General features: G+C 43.8%; 1 protein-coding gene across 4 annotated transcripts in view; it reads right to left on the reverse strand.

The window, feature by feature from the left end:
• The window catches only part of FGF1 (fibroblast growth factor 1), a 106,464-nt gene extending 97,705 nt beyond the window's left edge, over nucleotides 1-8,759 (reverse strand). Inside the window, exon 1 of one of the 4 annotated variants that reach the window (XM_043589816.1) lies at nucleotides 8,336-8,751. The gene's annotated coding sequence lies outside the window, so the exon portion shown is untranslated. Of the gene's footprint in view, nucleotides 1-8,335 lie in introns of all 4 variants that reach the window. The other 3 variants (XM_043589791.1, XM_043589780.1, XM_043589824.1) reach the window with 3 other exon arrangements.
• Between the last annotated feature and the right edge of the window lie 12,413 nt (nucleotides 8,760-21,172).

A 21,172-nucleotide genomic window follows, 5' to 3' on the forward strand; every position in this document is an offset into this window, starting at 1 on the left:
AATCGTCTTCTCAATACTGGAGAATTATTATGCTACCTCCAGTGTGCATGTTAACTTTCAACCACATGGAAAGATAGATCTTAAGGTTAGGAAACAGTAAATTAGGAAATTAAACCCATTAAATAGCTAACTAAAAATTCTCAGGACAGAGATGCGGCTCAGGGTCTCACCCAGCGTGCATCCCCTAATAAAAGCCTTTGCTGTGACTAAAAGCAGGTGTCCCTAGCTCAGGGTCATGCCCTTGAACCTGCCCACACTGTGTGGTTGACCCTTCCTGTGCAGCTCGGCCAGGTTCCCATTCCATCCTTCCTAAAGGGGATGGATGAGACTGCTAACCGCATCTTCCCTGCAAGCCAACAGGAGTAATGGGACCATCCAGTGTGCCAAAATGTGTGAAAGCACCTTGAAAATGGGTAACACAAGTGTAAGTCATTATTTTAGTGTTATTTCTCCATTCTATCCAGTTGTGAACTGCTGTTAAAAAAAAAAAAAAAAAACCTACAAGGATTTTCCACAAAGATAATCCCTGGCTACTGATATAAACTCCTTTTTCTTTCTTTCTTTCTTTCTTTCTTTCTTTCTTTCTTTCTTTCTTTCTTTCTTTCTTTCTTCTTTAATGTTTATTTATCTTCAAGAGAGAGACAGAGTGCAAGCGAGGGAGGGGCAGAGAGAGGGAGACACAGAATCTGAAGAAGGCTCCAGGCTCTGAGTTGTCAGCACAGAGTCCGATGTGGGGCTTGAACTCATGAACCATGAGATCATGACCTGAGCCAAAGTTGGATGCCTAATAGACTGAGACACCTAGGCGCCCCTAAACTAATTTCTTTACTGCATATCTGATATTCAGCAATGTTACTGTCCAAATACTGGGAAATAATGAATCCTCAGTTCCTTAGAGTATTTACTGTAATATAATTCCCCTCAATATTGAATTTTTAAAAATTTCACTTTAATATCCCCCAAATTCCACATTTATTTCAACTTTCATATCAAACGTCTAAATTTGTCTTTTAAATAATACACATTTGGATGTTTTGAGTCATGAGACATGATAATGTTAATGCTTTCTGGCCTATTATTTAGCCTGGGAAGAGACTTGGAGATTGCCTTGTCTGAAGGTCTGGCCTCAGAATAGCCCTCCAGCTCTGGGCCAGGAAATAATAGCTGTTGAGGCTGTTCATTAAGCATCCATAATACTCTAGATCCTATGCAGGTCACGTAACAGAAACATACCTTCCCTCAAAGCTCTTAGACCACATTTAAAGCCGTTTCTGCAATGATTAAAACCTATCTGCAGGGGGATGCCTGGGGGGCTCCGTCGGTTAAGTGTCCAACTCTCAGTTTCGGCTCAGGTCACAATCTCAGGGTTGGCAGATCAAACCCCGTATCAGTCTCCGTGTTGAACATGGAGCCTGCTTGGGATTCTCTATCTCTCCCTCTGCCCCTCTCCCCTGCTTGTGGTCTCTCTCTCTCAAAATAAATAAATAAACATTAAAAAAAAAACACCCTATATGCAGGCCTACTAACACTGCAGGGGGTGGGTCTGTGAAAGGAAGAACATGACAGATTTGCAAGACCAACAGAAATCCTGGTAGAAGCCTTGCAGTTTTATCCACAGAGGTGTGGCCATGGCCGGAGTCATCCACACCTGAAATGTTGTGGCTGCTTCTGGAAGTGAGATTTTTCTTTCCACATCCTAAGAGATTGATTCACAATGGAACGCTTCAGCAGTTGCTATCACAGAACGTGGCTCTAAACCTCTTATAAGAGCCTTAGAAGAGTGCTAAAAGTAGAATGTGGCATTTCCATGCCTTGACTTATTCTGTGCTTGGGGCCTCTGAAAAGCAGACATCACTTTTTAATTGCCCCAACATGAGAGTGGAACCAAAGCATGATAGATAGAATCAGCAGAATTCAAAATGCCCCCAGCAACTATTCTCTCTCTCTCTCTGGGCATAACATAGAAGCAGTGGCTTCTTGTGCCTTGAATCTTGAAGCTGACAGTCAGTATTGGCTTTAAAATTTCCCCATTCGTTTGTCCTGTTTCCATAAATGATGCAGTTATTTGAAACACACACCAGACACACTGCATTTTCTTTCTAATTCCATTTGACCTTGTTGGGACACAACAAATCCTAATCAGCTGACAGGAGAAATCAGATGCTGCACTCTACTCTCTCCCCTAGCAAAGTATTTCCTTCTGTTTATGCCAAATCATGCAATTAAATGAAGGGCATGCTGGCCTCATGGCGAACCAACTGCCAGGATGACGGAGGGGAGGGATTTGACACACAGGGCATAGGGAAATGCCGCAGACGTTTACAGGAAATTGTATTAGTTGCCTGAGGAGACCTGAAAGCCACAAACGTCACAGAGCTGCAGGACAGAAACAGGGCCCAGTGGTTCTCAAGGGGGCAGTCACCTGATCCTATGGTAATCCAAGAACAGGAGCTCACCCCAGGGTCAGCCTGGCTCTCTGGCTTCTTCCGGGGATTGTACTTGGAAGGGACTAACCCGTGAGGGGTGGGCTTCTTCTTCTCTGTGATATTGATCACCCACTGCCTCTTCTATTTTATGTTTTCTTTTATCTCAATTTTTAAATTTTTATTTTAAAATATTTTATCTTTAAATAAAAGTAATGCTTTGCACACATGGCCACATGCACAATGTACAGAAGGGTATAAAATGACCCTCATTAAGCCCTCTCCCCAAAGATAACCACTATTAACTTTTTTTTTCCTGGACCCTTTAGTGGGGAAACGGCTTCATACACCTGAATGTGTATATGCTCAAAAACAATTTACGAGCAATGTCCTGCATTGTTGTTTGCTTTTCACTTAGTAATAAATCTTTGCACATTGGTGTAGTCCGTCCAAGCGCCAGTGTTCCTGGGCTATTGCAAAATCCTCCTAGCTGATTTCCCTGCTTCTACCCAACTTACTCTCTATAGTTCATTCCAGAGGGATCCTGCTAAAAGATAAATCAGATCATATACCTGTTTGTTCACAACTGTCCAGGGCCTTTGACTTGCTCTAAGAATGAAAGCTAAGCTTGCTATCACCAACCGCTTCCCTAAGTCCACCTCCTATGAACTGCTTGGTCATTTGTTCCAGTCATACTACTCATCTAGGCCAAACGTCCTACCTCAGGACCTTTGCCCCTGCTACTCCTGCTTCCTGAGGTGTACACATTTGTTTTCTGCCCCTCTTTGTATGGCAAGCTCTTGCTTATCATTCTTGTCTCATTTCAGATCACCTTCTCCCTGACCACCTGCTCTAAATCAGCCCCTATCACTGTTCTTCACATCCTCCTTTCTTTTCCTTCACAGACCTTACTGCCATGGAACATTATGATATTCAGTTAGCTGTTTACTGGTTTGTTTCCTGGCCCCTCTGCCACACACACTGGAATATAAACTCCATGAGGAAAGCAGGGATTTCATCTGTCTTTTCACCATTACATCCTCTGTGTCTAGACCAGTGGTTCTCAAGCTTGGATGTGCGTCGGAATCACGTGGAGGGTTGATTAAAACACAGATTGCTGGGCCCCAACTCCAAAGCTTCTAATTCAGGAGGTCTGGAGTGGGCCTGGAAATGTGCACGGCTAGCAAGTTCCCAGATGATGGTGAAACTGCGTCCAGGAACCAAACTCTGAGAACCCTCAGTCTCGACAGTGCCTGGCCCACAGTGGGTGTGCATATGTATTTGTCATATGAATGTATGAGTGTGCACCTGAGGGACTGCCACCTTATTTGTCATGGCTTTTCCACTTCATTATTTACTTATATTTATGTCTGTAAGTCTCCTCAAATTCTTTGTGACAAGAGGGTCCAAGTTTTGTCAGCTACTTTTAGAACATGATTTATTAGCTCCACCGATTCGTCAGCAGATGAATAAAAACGTAACGTTTTCTAGGCCCTGGGAGATCCATGGGAGTCCCATCTTGTTCTCTGCCTCAGTAAACCATGAGGACAAAAGGTGGGATGACTCTCACTTGACATGTGATGGAGAATTTTGCCCAGAAGTAATCGCTCAGGCCTCCCCTGTAGTTGTTTAATAATTGTCCCCTTGGCTTGGATTCTGCCTCGTGCTTTGGAACATACATACATAGTCTATCTGGACCCCAGGTTATGAAATGTAGGGAGTCCAGTGGTTTTTTTGTGAGTCACAAAACCCCTGAGAATCTGACAAGGTCTGTAACCCTTTTCCTGAACACACACACACACACACACACACACACACACCTTTTTTATGTTTAATTCCTGGAAGTTACAAGATACCCCAAGTCAAAATTCAAAACTCCTGATTTGTGAATTGTCTGTCTATGTGGCAAAAAACCAAAAACAATGTGGATCCTTAGTTTAGCATTTAAATTCCTCAGGAATCAGAAAGTTAAATGTAAGAAGACAAACCTTAGAGGAAAACATGAATTAGTAAGATTAATAATCTTATTATTTATTTTAAATAAGGTACAAACTAATAAGGACCCCCCTGTAGAGGCACTCAGAGCCCCAATAAGATTTATAATCTTAGAAGGGAGAATGCTTTTTGGAGCAGGACTTGAAACCCAGAAATGAAAAGAGAATAGTGAGATTGCTTGCATAACATTTTGAATAATCCACACAGGAAAGAGGGGAACAGAAATCCTCCCAGCTTAGACTCTGTGGAGAAATCTAAGGATCGCGTTTTTCCCATCTGTATTCTTAACACTTGGATTGTCTGGGTGGTCTGTGGCCGAGCTCTGTGGGAGAAGACCTAAGCTTATCAGAGCAGATGGGGTGAGGCCACATCCTTCAGGGAAGCCGTCACTGGGTTCATTATTTGATTAGCCATGGTTGGGTTTTTAAACAACTTTGAGAATATAATTCACATACCGTATAGTTCACTCATTTAAAGTAAACAATTAAATGGTTTCAGTGTATTCACGTGGTTGTGCAGCCATCACCACTAATTTTAGAACAGTTTTGTCATCCCCAAAAAGAAACCCATACTCATTAGCAAGTACTCCCCACACCGTGTTCCTGCCAGGCCTAGGCAACCACCAATGTACTTTCTGTCTCTGTAGAATTGCCTGTTATGGCCGTTTCGTAGAAATGAAATCATACAGTATGGGTTTCTTTCCCTTCAAAAGCATAATGTCTCTGAGGTTCATCAGTGTTACAGCATGTTTCAGCACTTCATTCCTTTTTATCGCTGAGTAATATTTCATTGTGTGGATATGCCACATTTTATTTATCCATTCATCGGTGAATGGACTTTTGGCTTGTTTTCCTGGTTGGACTGTGATGAATGATGCTGCCATGGACATGTATAGTTTTTGTGAGAACATATATTTTCATTTCTGTTGGGTCTGACAGTGGTTTTCCTCTGAAAGACTTACCCAAAGAGTTTTACTTAGCCTGTATAATTCTTTTGGTTTTAATTTTTTTTTTTTTACAGTAAACTCATGGAGAAGCGAGCAGGCTTGGATCCTAAGACCTCAGAGCTCTGTTACCCCCAGGCTAGGCCCTTCTCTGCTTCTAGGTAATCTGGGACCCGATCAGTCTTGCCGTGTCTCACTTGTGAGGGCGCCAGGTCTCTGACCCTCCTGCAGGACCTTGTGAGGATTAATGGCCTAAATCAAATAGGATCTGCTCTTGAGAAGATGCTGACCCATACGAATAGGTCAGTGTGTGTCATGGAAAACTGCATACCCTCAAACCAAGGGCCTCGCTGGCATCAGAGGTGACAGCATCAGACAAGAGGCCAGTGGCTGGTTGTTAGAGGCATAGGTAGGCCAAAAAAATACTCACCGTAGTCTCAACATTTTGGTTTCCTTTGAGATCAGATTTTGTTGCTTTCCAAATCCTGCGAGCTACCATGTGAGGGTAGAAACGTCAGGGCCATCTGCCCAATGATGGACAGCCAAAAGGGCAAGTTGAAATTCTAAAACCCACTTTCAGCTAACATTTCCTCAAAAGTACCTCCCTCTTCAGGGCCCCAGAGGCATCTCCTTTTGTGAAATCCATGCTCCCCTGACCTTTGTGGCTTTGGGGTAGGCAAGTGTCTCTTCACCCCTGGATACAAACTAATAAGGACCCCCCTGTAGAGGCACTCAGAGCCCCAAGTGGCAGAAGGTGGGTCCAAAACACCCAGGCTTACTCATGCTCTTTGACCAGCCAACGGTGTTCCTTGGTCTTGAAAATCAGGCAGCCAGAAGCTCCCCTGATAAGTATGTAAATGCCAAATTTAATAGGAAATGAGATGGCAGGCATGCCTGGGCTCTAACTCCCATGTCACCGCTTAAGGGACAAGTAAGTTAATTCTATGAGCCTCAGTTTCCCCATATGTTAAATGAGGGATAATGCCAATATTTGCCTTGTAGGGTCATTGTGAAGGTTACCTGAGATGATGCCTCTGAGGCTGCAGCATACAGCTGGAGCTCAATTAATGTTTGCTATAATTATTACATTACTTTTAAAATCAGAATTTAGGACTTCACATAACCTAGCCATCCTCTCTCAGGTATTTAGGGAAGCTGGGTTTCTATTGGTCACTTGGCACTTGCTATGTGTCAGACACCACAGAGAGGGCTAGGGATAAAATCCAGTTTCCCCCAGGAATGTAAAATTCAAGTTTTTTACAGGGTGCGAGATTGCAGAAAGGCTCGACGAGCCAGGGAAGGCCTCAGGGAAGGCAGCACTGAGGCTGGCCCTTGAAAGGCAGGGTGGGTTCACATCCACAGAGCAGAGGGAGATACAGGTGGACAAGGACAGGGGACCGAGGAGGGGAGATCTGTCTGCACACGGGCAAGGTTGGGGGCCTAGGTAGGTCTCGTCATGATGGGTCGTCTGGGCACTGAGCCCGAGAAAAGCCTTCTGTTTTCTTTTGCACTATGTGGGGGTCTCTCTAGGAATGAGATGCCATGGTGTCTTTCAGTCACTTCTACTAATAACTATCCTTATTATGAGACTTTCTGTCACTGATTTTTGTGGACTATAAGAGGGAGGAGAAGTGATGTTGGAGGAGTTTTAAGTCTTCATCCAGACCATCACAAAAATAGCAATGCACAGTGGCAAGCATTGTGTCCAGGCCCCTCCTCTAGGACTAGCACCTTGGTTATCTTTGGGGACCCAGCCCTTCATTCCTTCCAGTCTGTGTGGTTTGGGTGGGGATGACTACACCCCATGGCAAGGATGGCCACAGTGCCCACACTGGTTCAGTGAGATGTGACTCTGAGACTCTAGACTCTTGGGAAAAGGACATGCCTGTTCTTCTAGAGGGTGGCTTTGCCATTAGGGTGTCAACCTGGAGTTGCTGGTGGCCATCTTGCTACTGCCTTAGGTGAGTCTTCCTGGGATACAATGACACGGAGATGCAGAGCCAAGAAACGGAGAGAGACAGAGTTGGGATGCTGCCATCTGGGCACCTGGATCCCACCATACCACAGCCTTTTCAGTTACACAAGCAAACAAATTTCCTTCTTTTGGCACAAGTCTCTTCAAACCGGGTTTCAGTCTATTGTCGCTGAAAGAATCCTGCTTTGTTGAAGTGTCTTGCTCCCACCTATGTTTTGTGGGCTTCTTCTTAGCGTAGGTATTTGTAGTCCATAGTCAGGGGGTGGCGTGGTGTGTAACAAGGGTCAGTGGTGCGCATTTGCTAGTGATGGCGACATCTGTACACATCCCCAGACAGGCACAAGTACATGTCATGTGCTTGGGAGGGGAAGCCGACACTGCAAAATTGCCTTGTCTTCTTTGTCCCTCGACTTGGCTTACAGAGCAATTCTCCCCAAACCCTGCATTTTATCCCTCTTGTTCTCAACCAAAGAAATGAGTTCTGGGATCTGTTAAGTATATTTTACAGGGCTCTAAGAAGTCAGGAAAAGGTGTGGAAGGAATGAGGAGAGAGGAAGATCTGCACATCTCCCTTGTGGGTTTTTTTTTCCCCGTTTTGTCCAATAATAAGGAATGAGCCGGCCTCCTTTTGTTTCCTATTTCATACAGGGCTTTTTAAAACTAAGATGAACTCGACTGCAATGGGATTTGTCTAATGGTTTCTTGGAAAACATCTTCTTGGATCTCAGCAAACATAATTCACTTGGTGGGAATCATTTCTCACTTCCCCGCTAAGAACTGGACCTACCCTGTTCTTTCTGGGAACATATTAGCCTCAAAATAAGAGAAGAGAGTACAGGTATTTTAAGCTAGCATCCATCACACAGACTCAAGTCTGCCAGAGACCCAGATCAGGGAGGAGAAGAGGAAGAAGAGGGGCAGGGGAGAGCATTCATGCTGGACCCGAGCACGAAGTCTGTAGTCATGAGCCCCTCAGAGAAACGAAACGGATGCACTCACCTCTTTGCTTTGGCTCTGGGGCACTTTCTTTCTGGGGCGAGGCAGCCACAGCAGCCTACAGCGTCCAGGGTGACCTAACGGGAGTGCTGCAGGCAGGCCGCTGCAGGAGGAAGGGAGTTCCCATTCTCCATCAGAAGGGAGTGTCCTTCACCAAAAGGAGGCGATGCCCTTATTCCCCTGGAGTTGAGGCTGTTGGTTCCGCCTGTCCTCTCTCTCCTGCTCCCTCTCTGGTGTGAGTGGAGCTCAAGGGAGTCCTGAGAGAAGAGCTGAGTGCAAAGCACACACCACACCCGCCCTGATACAGGTTGTTTTCCCAGCCCGGGAGAGCCAGGGGAGGGAGGCAGCCAGTGCACTGGGAGGCCACCCTCTCCGGGGGGCCCCCCACCAGTGCGGCTGATGCTGGTGTACCCGCGAAAGCCCAAGGACAGGCACTTGTGTATTTCTTTCTCCCCTCTCATGTGATCTTATTTTTGGGCTGGATACAAAAGCTATTTGGGGGCTGGATAGCTGCCAGGTGAAAGGACCATTATCTTATCCAAGTTGTCTCCGTGCCTCTGTCTGAGCTAGTCTCTGTTGCCTCTCCCCGTATACGGCAAAACTGTGGGGATCTTGCTGTGAACCTTACTTTTCATATATCCCAGCAGTTAGTCCACATTACTAACTTTATGTCAACTAGCTTACCCCCATCCTGTGAGGTTTCACAGAAGACAAGTATAATGAACAGTGCCATCACTATTATGTCTGAGGCTGGTGGACCTGTCCCATAACCAACATACAACACTATCTTAGACATAGAGACCCTCTTATCAGCACTGGGGTGGGACCTTCAGACCTGGAAGGCGCTCAGGAGCAAAGTCAAGGAACAGAGTGAGGCTGTAACACTGAAGGGCCCTGACTCCCCCCTCTCCCAACCGGATGGCTGCTTCTGCTTCTATCTCCCAGGGGTATAAAACTTAAAATTTTTAAATGGCTTGGTTTTTCACCTCTGAGTTTGCCTCTTCAGACATGAATGGAAAGTTTTGAAACACTCATGCCTGACAAACGCTGTATCATCATCTTCACGACCATCACTGTTATTTATTAAGCTCTTGCTAAATGCCATTCATGTGCTGAGCCCTTTTCCTGCGCTGGCTCATTTCTCCTCCCAGCAGCCCTCTGAGGAAGGTAGTCATGTTCCGATAGGACAGCAAGAGAAGCAGAGGCTGGGAAAGGTGAGCTGGCCAGGGAAAGACCCGAGCCACCCATCTGTCTGATTCCAGAGCAGGAGTTTTGGGCCACTGTGCTTACTGTGTGCTGAAGCTATAAATTACTGAGATTTCACTATTGTTTTCATTTCCTAAGAGGAAAATAAAAAACCTCACAGTGGATTCAGATGCATGACTTCACTCCTCAATTTCTTTCCTAATTCCAGTTCTTGAAACAGAGAAAAAGGTTTTCATCTGTTTACAGTCCTGGGCCCTGATTCTAGATACAGGATAGAGGAGTCTGGCCTCCATTCTCCTTGGAGCCCGTTTTCTATGAATAATTCACTGTGCAAACACAAACACGCCAGAGGGGACCCGGCTGGGCGGCCCATTACCCCTGAGATAGAGCCCCGAGATCGAGTCGAACAGCTTGTCCAATACTGCCCCCTGCAGGCCTCTAGGCTGCATTACCCCCAGAATGGCCGTCCAGACTTCACAAGGATTGTTTTTAGGGAATTGGTTCCTCTAGGCACACCTTCCTAAAACTGATTTGCCTAAGAAAGTGCCTGTGTTGGTAATAACCCTTACTGGAAAGTGTACCCCTCATTCCACAAATCTTACTAAGGTGCCATTACTCCAAATGTGAAAATCTCCGGCTCCAGGTCCCCAAACTGGAAACTTCCTTTAATAATTTAATTCAGCTTCCTTTAATGATTAATTAAGGTATTTTTCTTTTTTTAGTTTATTTATTTTTGTGTGTGAGAGAGAGAGAGAGAGAGTGCAAGCTGGGAAGGGGCAGAGAGAGACATGGAGACACAGAATCCAAAGCAGTCTCCAGACTCCAGGCTGTCAGCAAGAAGCCCAACGCGGGGCTCGAACACACAAACAGTAGGATCATGACCTGAGCCGAAGTTGGGCGCTCAACTGACTGAGCCACGCAGGTGCCCCAAGGTTGTTTTTTTTTATTTATTTAACAAAATTTGTTTCTTCTATTCCTTGAATTTGAGGGAAACTACTGTGAAAGTGAATCATAGGGAATCTCGGAAATAATAACAGATGAATAGGTATATTTAATTTTTTTTTAACATTTATTTATTATTGAGAGACAGAGAGAGACAGAGCATGAGCATGGGAGGGGCAGAGAGAGGGAGACACAGAATCTGAAGCAGGTTCCAGGCTCTGAGCTGTCAGCACAGAACCCGACGCGGGGCTCAAATTCACGAGCCCCGAGATCATGACCTGAGCCGAAGTTGGACGCTTAACCTACTGAGCCACCCAGGCGCCCCATGAATAGGTATATTTAAAGAATGATGTCACAACTTAAGTTTTTAATTCCAATATTTACAATATGCTGGAAGGTATTATCTTGAAGCCCTATGAACCTAATGATGAGCATGTCACACATCAACTTTAAAATGTAGGTAGAGGGGTGCCTGGGTGGCTCAGTCAGTTAAGCGTCCAACTTTGGCTCAGGTCACGATCTCGCGGTCCGTGAGTTCGAGCTCCACGTCGGGCTCTGCGCTGACAGCTCAGAGCCTGGATCCTGTTTCAGATTCTGTGTCTCCCTCTCTCTCTGACCCTCCCCCATTCATGCTCTGTCTCTCTGTCTCAAAAATAAATAAATGTTAAAAAATTTTTAAAAGAATAAAAATAAATAAAAAAAATAAAATGTAGGTAGAGATGGCCTCGTTTTTCAAAATTGTTTCAGAAGTCACAGGAACAAAAACTGGCCGAAGCCTGTTGTACCTGGGGCTGGCCATTGCTGACTGGTAACAGATTGCTGTCCATCCATCCAAGAGAAGTGAGCACCTACTATATGTCAGGCATTGTTTCAGGCACTAGATAGAAACATGGTGAGCAAAAAGTTCCATGTTCCATGCCAAATTTTTACTTGTGGCTGCCTCTAGAGAGTTGAGTGAGGCAAATAGCTTAATTTAATAATACTCATATCTAAAATTCATTTTAGATAAGTACTAAGGAGGAGCATTTGGTGAGTAGAGAAGGTATAAGGGAGATTGACAAATAATGAGGATTGACTTAAGTCATGAAGGAGATGTCAGGGAAATAACATCTGAACCAAGAATAATGCAGAATCTCCATGAAAACCCTTGTAATATGGGAGGATTGGCAGAAGTGTTTTTAGAAAGGGCCTTTGTCCCTACACAAGTAAATCCGTGTTGTAAATCAATGTTTCTCAACTGGGACTCATTTCTTTCCCAGGGGACATTTGGCAATTTCTGCAGACATAGTCGGTTGCTGCGACTGGGGTTGTACTAGTGGCATCTAGTGGGTAGAGGCCAGGGATCCTGCTGAACATTCTGCAATGTACAGGACAGCCCCCACATCAAAGCAGGCAGCCCTCAAAGTCAATAGTGCTGAGCTTGAGAAACCCTGTTGAAGAAGAGGGCAGGGCAGACCACACAAGTGTCTGTAGTAGATGTGGATTCATTTGTGCATTCATTCAACAAATACTTACTGAGTGCTCACTATGTTCAAGACACCATTCTGGGCATAATTGAGGCATACCAGGTACCCCTTAACCAAAATTGTCACCTCAAATGGCCTGCCCGGTTGTGTTTCTGTGACCCAGCCTAAAACTGTCACTGTTCAAATAGTGGCAAAACTGGTCTTACTGTCTGGAGAAAGAAGAGATAAAAATGTATGCGTATTATTAGCAAGTTGGTCCCTGAAGCATTGTTTGTAAATAGTGGAAACAACCCAAGTATCTGTCTATAAGGGAATGGTTACATAATTCTAGTATATCCATATAATAGCGCCCAATAAAAAGGAAAGAAGCAAGTCTCCTTGAGATGACACAGAAAATAACCATGAAGGTATTGATAACTGGAACAAAATGGGAAATAGCACGTAGAGTATAATTGATGTGATTTGTGTTTTTAACTTTTTTAATGTTTATTTATTTTTTGAGAGAGAGACAGAGACAGAGACAGAGTGTGAGTGGGAAAGGGGCAGAGAGAGAGGGAGACACAGAATCCAAAGAAGGCTCCAGGCTCCAAGCTGTCAGCACAGAGACTGACACAGGGCTTGAACTCACAAACTACAAGGTTATGACCTGAGCTGAAGTCGGATACTTAACCGACTGAGCCATCCAGGCACCCTGATGTGATTTGTGTTTTTAAATTGGTTTATGTGTGTGTTTGCATATGCATGCAATTACTAAAGAAATTGTCACCAAATCCTACTAATGGTTCCCTCTAAGGAATGGAAAATAACTCTGGAACATGTTCATTGTTAGTAACCCTCTACATAATTTCCTCCTTTCACATCATTTAGATTGTCTCCAGTTTATCCTCTTCATTACTACCAATATTCAACCACTCACCAACTTCTGGAGATCCTTCAACTTCTAGGACAATTCCCATTCCTTATTATTAAATACAAGGCCCTTCCAAACTTGCCTCTAGTCAGTCCTCATAGGCTGTTCTTGGGAGCTGCTCGCCCTTCCCAGCCTTTTTCCCACCCCCACCTCCCTGGAGCTTTGGGAGTCCCACGGTGGACTCCTGGGACTTCATTATGCCATATCCTTTCAAGACAAGCTCACCTCTGTGCCTGAAAAGCAGTCCTATTCTTTTTATACCTTTATTAGGATAGACTAGGTTATACTGTGGTTATAAATAATCCCCAAATTTTCGTGACTTAAAATAACAAAACTGTATTTCTCATTAATGGACATCAACCTGTCCATTTTCAGATTGGCTAGGCAACTCTGCTCCGTGTAATCCTTAATCAAGGACCCAGAGCTCAAGGAGGTCAAGGAACTCGTCCTCTGTGTTCAGGAAAGAAAAAAGAGATAACGTTTACTACTACTTTAGAACCTAGAAGCTACTTCTTTCCCCATTTCATTGACCAAAACAAATCCTATGACCACATCTTACATAAAATGAGATGGAGAATTTATTTTTTTTAATGTTTATTTATTTATTTTGAGAGAGAGAGAGCAGGGGAGGGGAAGACAGAAAGGAAGAGAGAGAACCCCAAGCAGGCTCCCTGATATCAATGTAGAACTGGAGGCGTGGCTCCATCCCATGAACTGCGAGATCACGACCCGAGCTGACATCAAGAGTCAGACACTAAACCAACTGAGCCACCCAGGAGCCCCGATATAGAGAATTTCAATCCTATTAGTTTCTTGGAAGGTAAGGAGTCCTAAATATTTGGGGAACCTGAATTCTATAAGTGTTAGGTATGATATTTTATATAAGTCCATTAAGTCATTTGGTAATCGTGTTCAAATAATCTGTATCCTTATTCATTTACCTGCTCACTTCTTCCTGTGGTTTTGCCAATCTTAGCTTCATATTTTTGACTGTACATTATAAGATGTGTGCAAGTTTTATAATCACTGTATCTTCCTTGTGAATTTGTTATGATGATATATCTTTCTTTAGCTGTAGTAATGTTTTTGCCTTAAAATATAATTTGATATCAATGTATACTATTAATATTAATACAATTTTAATTAACATTTACATATTTTCTACCATTTACTTTCAACATTTTTAATTTTTTTTAATGTTTATTTATTTTCAAGAGAGACAGAGCGTGAGCGGGGTAGGGGAAGAGAGAGAGGAAGACACAGAATCCAAAGCAGGCTCCAGACTCTGAGCTGTCAGCACAGAGCCTGGCGTGGGGCTCAAACTCATGAACTATGACATCATGACCTGAGCTTTAGTCAGACGCTCAACTGACTGAGCCACCCAGGCACCACTCAACATTTTTAAAATTAATGTTTATCTGTTTCTTATAGATAGCATGCATATCTTTTTATCCAGTTCGATACTCCTTGACTTTTTAAAAAAAATTTTTAAGTTTATTTATACATTTTGAGATAGAGAGATTGAGAGAGAGAGAGAGAGAGAGAGAGAGCACAAATGGGGTAGGGGCAGAGAGAGAGGGAGAGAGAATTCCAAGCAGACTCCACACTGTCAGTGCAGAGCCTGACATGGGGCTCGAACACATGAACTGTGAGATCATGACCTGAGCTGAGATCGAGAGTTAGACACTCAACTGACTGAGCCACCTAGGAGCCCTGATACTTTTTGACTTTTAATTGAAGTACTTTGTTCATTCACATTTGATGTAATTACTAATATATTTGGATTTAAATCTACCATCTTATTAAATGCTTTCATTTGTCCCACATGTTCTATATTCTTTTTTTCCTCCTTTCTTGCTTGTTTTGGTGTGGTTGAATATTCTATATTTCTGTCTATTACCTTGGAAATTATATACGCCTTTGACTATTCTTTAGAGGTTATCCTAGACCACAGTGTGTGTCATTGACTGAATCAAAGTCTAGTGTTAATTGATATTTTTGTCTTCTTCCACAGTAATACAAGGATCTTAGACCATTTTAATTTCATTTACCCCTTCATTCTGACTTATATATATTTGTTATATATTAAAAAATTTTAAATCCCCAATGGACATTGTTAAGTTATTTGGTACAGTCTAATTCATTTGGATTCTTCAAATTAGCCTTTGCATTCTTCTTCATTTTTTCCTATTATCTATAACCTGTCATTTAAAATCGTTTTCCTTCTGCTTAAAGAACACTCCTTTAGTATCTGCTGCTGGTAAAGAATCCCAAAGATTATCTTCATTTCATTTTTATGATTGCAGGCTGTTTTCTCTGAGTATGGAATTCTAGGTTTTCTATCAGTACTTTAAAGACATTTAAATTCTCCTAATTTCTAGCTGCTATTATTTCTGTTAAGAAGCAAGAGAACAGTCTATTCTTTTTTTTTTTTTTCCAAGTTGATCTTAACATTTTTATCCTCCTTGTCTTTGATTTTCATCTATTTTACCCTGATGTACCTAGGAGTGGCTTTCTTTTATTTACTGCTTGGGGTGTCCAGGTCTTCTGGAATCTTGGCATTTTCCCAGCTATTTTTACTTTGACATATTGCTGCTGTTTTAATTTCTCTCTCATCACCTCCTAGAACTTCAGCCTTCACTTTATCTTCCATATCTCTTCTTCTCTCACCGTATTTTCCATCCTTTTGTCTTTTCATGTCTTGTCCTGATGTTTTCTTCTAACCTACTGCCCAGTTTATCAATTCTCCCTTCAACTGTGTCTAGTCAGTGGTTAAACTCATCCTCTGAGCTCTTTTGTTATTTATTATGCTTTTCAATTGTACATTTCTATTTGGTTATTTTACAAATCATCGTTGTCTTTTTTTTTAAGTTTCTAATTCTCTGCCAGAAATTTTAATGTTTTATCTCCTTTGCATAGTCTGTCTGATAACTCTAGTAACTGCAGTTTTCTGGGTTTTTATGGTAGTTGTTTCTGCTGGATCTCATTCATATTATTTCCTTATATATCTGGTTAGTTTCATGTGTGCAGAAATTGTGTGTGAAAAATTATTGGTAGAAGTTACACGAGACAGTATGGTGTTATATTCCTCCAGAGAGTATTTACATTTGCTTCTGCTAGGTACTTGGGGATACTAGCAATCTAGGATCACCTTAATCCAATTTGAAGATTAAGCTCATTGGCAGCTGAGCTGAGCCCCTGCACAATGTGGTCTGTCTCCTATTCATCCAGTGTTAAGGTGCAATCCATATGGCCCCTAGCCTAAAATGGGGAATTACGGGCCCTCCTCTCCTTTGATGGGCACTGGATTCCAAGTTTCATCCCCTTACTATGCAAAACTGCTTACTATGCAAAACTGCCTACATGCAAAACTGCCTACAAAGAAGCGTCTGAGCTTCTCAGTTGTCTCTTCCAGAAGCAGCAAATATCCCAAGGGGGAAAAGATGGTTGTTGGGTTTGCCTCCCTAAATGCCCGTCTTTTCCCAGATCTTGGTTTGGCACCTCTTTATTGTCTTTTTAATTGTTTGATGCTTTCAGGTTGATTTTATTTTTATTTTGTCCAGCCTTTGTAATTGTCCTAAGCAGGAGAGCAGGCCCCAACTATCTAGTCTGCTGTTTCCAGATGGTAGGAAATATAAATGCAGGAAGCAGGCCAGGTATATGTGCACGTGCACACCTTATGTGAGTGGTGGACACTGCGGTTAACCAGAGAGCATGAGTCTTTTTTGCTTTATAGAAGTGGGAGTCTCATGTTGCCAGATTTTTCAATTTTTTTTTTCAAAAGAAGTAGGAACTGCAAGCTTTTTAAGTGTGAAATCACAATTTTCAATGGTGGTTACAAAAAAAAATTTAACTCTCAAGAAACCAAAGAAGACACGTTTGCAGTTCAAATCCAGCCCATAGGACACCAGTTTGAAATATCTGAACTACAGGATGTGTTGATGGGATAAGGAGGGTTAAAGGTGGTCATCTTTCACTATTAACCTTAGCCTCCAGTAGTCCAGGCTGCCTTGAATAAACCCCAGTCCCTCATATCAAAAAAAGAAAAAAAAAGTTTGAAATAAATTTGTGTCTTTACTGAAATGTCTTAAATATGCCAACCAGGAGGATAGGGTCTATTCATAACACCAACAAGGCTTCTGGAAAATCTCCTCTCATCTCTCTTCCAAATCCTTCTCATGATAGCCCACCAGGTATGCCAATCCCCTTTAATTTCTCTCTTGAATTCCCCTCAGTTCATCTCATCTCTGGCTCTCAGCTCCTTTATCCTCCCTGTTACCTTCTGATCTATTCTGCTTTCCCTTGCAGGTAATTCCCTGCCTTTTCTCTGGTGGGCTCATCAAGCCACCCACGCTCACAGTGCTGCGTGACTCAGAATCCCTTCCAGCATTTTCCTATATTCCACACAAGAAAGGCTCCAAAACCTAGCTGCCAAGACTAAATCCTCTGTCACAGGAAGTGGGGGTAGGGAGCCAGGATGCTGTAAATACTCTAAAATCTGTATTTTTTCCCTGTCCCATCAGCTCTGCCATCTGGGATGGGGTGAAGCCAGGACGCGATGTCATTTGCAGAGGAAGCAGAGCCCGTTTCCGGGATGCCTTGGCACCAGGTTGAGTTTTCGGATGCCTGCCTTGTCACTTACCTCCTACTGAAAGGACAGGGCCCCCACCCATGCCACCACCCCTCTCGCAAATGGGGAGAGAGAAGCCAGAAGGAAGAGAAATCAAATGTGGACTTTTCCTGATTTGCCTCATAGTAGAAAGTTAGCAAAGCATGTCAGAGAATAGAAAGCATTTGATAAAAATAGCGTCTGTTAAGCCGGGGACTCAAGCTGGAGATGCATGGAAATGAAATTTATTCCTTCCTTGAGTGTTCCCCTACTAGGATAACAATTCTGTCTCCCTCATTAATGACAGAGGCTTAAGATGCTGCTTTCTGTGACCAAAACGCCTCTCCTTCCCAGGGCTGAAGGTGGAGGTGGTGCTGGCCGAATTGAGGAAAGCTACCAGGCTGTGAAGCCCCCTCTGGCCAGTCGGGTGTGGCTCTACCATCCTCACACCCACCCTTGACTTTGAGACATGGTGTCAAGGGCCCCACCAGCCTGTGAGATGGGGGAGCTGGGAGAAGGTTTTCCAGACTAGCCAGTGTTGCTGGTGCATAGGAACCTGATTGATAACCATACCTTTGTAGTAGTCTTACTCTCCCTGAGGGAGGCCTCTGGCCAGGCAGCCCTCGGTAAAAGGGCAGAGCAAACAGAGGCTGATGTCCTCTCCTTCATAAAGCAGCTCCTCACGGTGCCTGAGGCTTTCACATTTTCCTCGTGCTACCGAGGACATGCAGAGGTGTCCCCCTCAGCTCAGGATGGGAACGCCAGATTGGGCCTTCCTCAAAGCACGTGCTAGAGCCCCCTGAACTCTCCTGGTGACCGTCATGCATGTCACCTGTTCTTCGGGGTCCTGCTCGAGACCAATGGTCCTTTACTGAAAAACAAAGCTGAGCCAAGCTAACAGCAGACGAGAACAAGTGATCAAGTGGCCCTGTTAAATGACCTGGGTTTTTAATGGGCTTTTTTGTGTGTGTTTGTTTTAATTGTGTTGGGGTGCCTGTCTGGCTCAGTCAGCAGAACATGTGACTTGATCTTGGGGTTGTGAGTTCAAGCCCCACGTTGGGTGGAGGGATTATTTAAAAACAAAATCTTTGGGGCGCCTGGGTGGCTCAGTCAGTTAAGCGTCCAACTTCAGCTTAGGTCATGATCTCATGGTCTGAGGGTTCGAGCCCCGCATACGGCCCTGTGCTGACAGCTTGGAGCCTGGAGCCTGCTTTGGATTCTGTGTCTCCCTCTCTCTCTGCCCCTCCCCTGCTGGCTCTCTCTCTCTCTCTCTCTCTCAAAAATAAATAAAAACATTAAAAAAATTTAAAAACAAAATCTTTAAAAAAACATTTTAAAAATTATGATAAAGTGTATGTAACATAAAATTTGACTTTTTAGCCATTTTCAAGTGTGCGGTTCAGTGGGATTAAGTACATTCATGTTATTGTGCAACTATCACTACCCTCCATCTCCAGAACTCTTTCCATCTTTTTTTTTAGTTTAAATGTATTTATTTTCAGACAACCTACATGATATTTTTTTCTTTAAAAAGTTTTTTTAATGTGTCTTTACTTTTGAGAGAAAGGGGGAGAGAGACGGAGGTGTGAGCAGAGGAAGGGCAGAGAGAGGCAGTCACAGAATCCGAAGCAGCCTCCAGGCTCCGAGCTGTCGGCACAGAGCCCTACTTGGGGCTCGAACCCACGAACCGCAAGAGCATGACCTGAGCTAAAGTCAGACACATAACCGACTGAGCCACCCAGGTGCCCCATGATTTTTTTTTTCTTAAAAACAATTTCTCTACTCCAAATAAATCAAGGTGAAAATGAATGAAGAGCTCAAGATGACGTCTCCCACTTTTCGAAGTCCTGGTAGCATGGATCAAAAGCAGCAGCAGTGATGACACCAGGTGACAGATCTAAAGTAATAGCCAAACTTGTTAACATTTTTCCATTTCTAAACCGTCCTAAGAGAAAGTCGTACAAGGAGCCACACCATCCTCACCGCCGTAGTCTAGCCGGGCAACGCTGCCATCTGGCTTCCACCAATAAACAGCCGGTGGTTTTTGCCGTTAGCCAAGATACGCTTGATTTGGATTCATCAAAGGTTTATTTACTCTTCCTGGTCTCTGGTCTTCAAGTTTGCCTTTGGTTGGGTCCATGTGGTCTTTGATGAACTTCCTGTAGGCTTCTTTTGTGAAGCTGGTTTACTGCAAGTGATAGTTCGTTGATAGTATCAACACCGGCGATTGTTTTTGGTACCTTCGTTCTCTGGGTCTTTAGCAGAGGCAACGCCATAAATGAGTGAGTCACCAGTGGTACGTCTGTCCCCCTGACCATCTTCTCCTCCACCTCCAGGGGCTGCCCACCCTTGATCTCCCAGGTCTTGACGTCTGAGGACTTACCATCATGGTTGATGAGGTCGCAATACATGATCACAGTGGCAGGTGGAGACAGCCAAGTGGGGCTTTGGGTGAGCAGGAGCCGGGAGCCTGGAGGGAGTGGTGCAGCCTGAGCAGTGCTCCACTGGGGAGGAAAGCAGGGAGCAGGCAGAAAAGCAGAGGCTCTTTTTGTCTTGCAAAACAGAAACTCCATGCCCTTAGACAACAACTTCCCATCGCTCCCTCCCCTTGGCCCCTGGCAAACATCAGTCTGCTTTCTGTCTCCATGATCTTGACTATTGTATGCACCTCATATGAGTGGAAACATACGGTATTTGGGCTTTTGTGACTGCCTTCTTTCACTTAGCATAATGTCCTCAAGTTTCATCCATGTTGTAACATGTATCAACATTTTCTTCCCTTTTTTATTTAAAAATATTTTTTAAGGATTTATTTATTTTAGAGAGAGAGAGAGGCAGAGGGTGAGTGGGGGAGGGGCAGAGGGAGAGGGAGACACAGAATCCCAACCAGGGTCCAGACTCTGAGCTGTCAGCACAGAGCCCTGTGTGGAGCTCAAACCCATGAACCGTGAGATCATGACCTGAGCCTAAGCCTGTCGTCTAACTGACTGAGCCACCCAGGCATCCCAACATTTCCTTCCTTTTTAAGGCTACTATTCCCTTGTATGTATAAACCAAGTTTTGTGCATCCGTTGATCCATCGATAGACATCTGGATTGCTTTCACTTTCTGGCTATTGTGAATAATGCTACAATGAACATAGATGTTCGTTTCAAGATTGTTTTGACCTGTTTGTATTTTCACAGGACTCTTCAGGAAGATAATTCAAATGGCGGGATATTTTAAGAACCCAAGAAAGCCGGTGAGAGTTGTTTTAGATGGAGACTTAGTGTCCCTTGCATCAAACCATGTCACCTGCATACGGGACTGCTTCCAGATACATGTATTTTGCATTTCCTCACTGGAAAGGATTCAAAGTAATGCCGAGTGGGAAGAAAATGTATAAACAATTAACTTCCCAAGCCACTTGGCCATGGGAATTTTGACAGTGGGTATTTTTATCAGGCAGTGACATTGGGAGGTGACAGAATGATGCAGGCACAAAAAGGCTTTGGCATTAAACCTGGCAGACATGTCTCCCCCACATGGGTTCCAAACACCTTCTTATCCTGACTCTCCAGGGTCCCTGTTGATTCCCACTTACCCCTCCCTGAGCTCTCCAGTGGCTTCTTCACTTAACCCCTTCTGCGCTGCCACATGCTCAAGTCTTTTACAAAACAAAAGCGCAAGACAAAAGCACAACCCCTCCTTTGAGCCCTGTCTTTCAC

The sequence above is a fragment of the Prionailurus bengalensis genome, chromosome A1, assembly GCF_016509475.1.
Source record: "Prionailurus bengalensis isolate Pbe53 chromosome A1, Fcat_Pben_1.1_paternal_pri, whole genome shotgun sequence".
Taxonomy (NCBI): domain Eukaryota; kingdom Metazoa; phylum Chordata; class Mammalia; order Carnivora; family Felidae; genus Prionailurus; species Prionailurus bengalensis.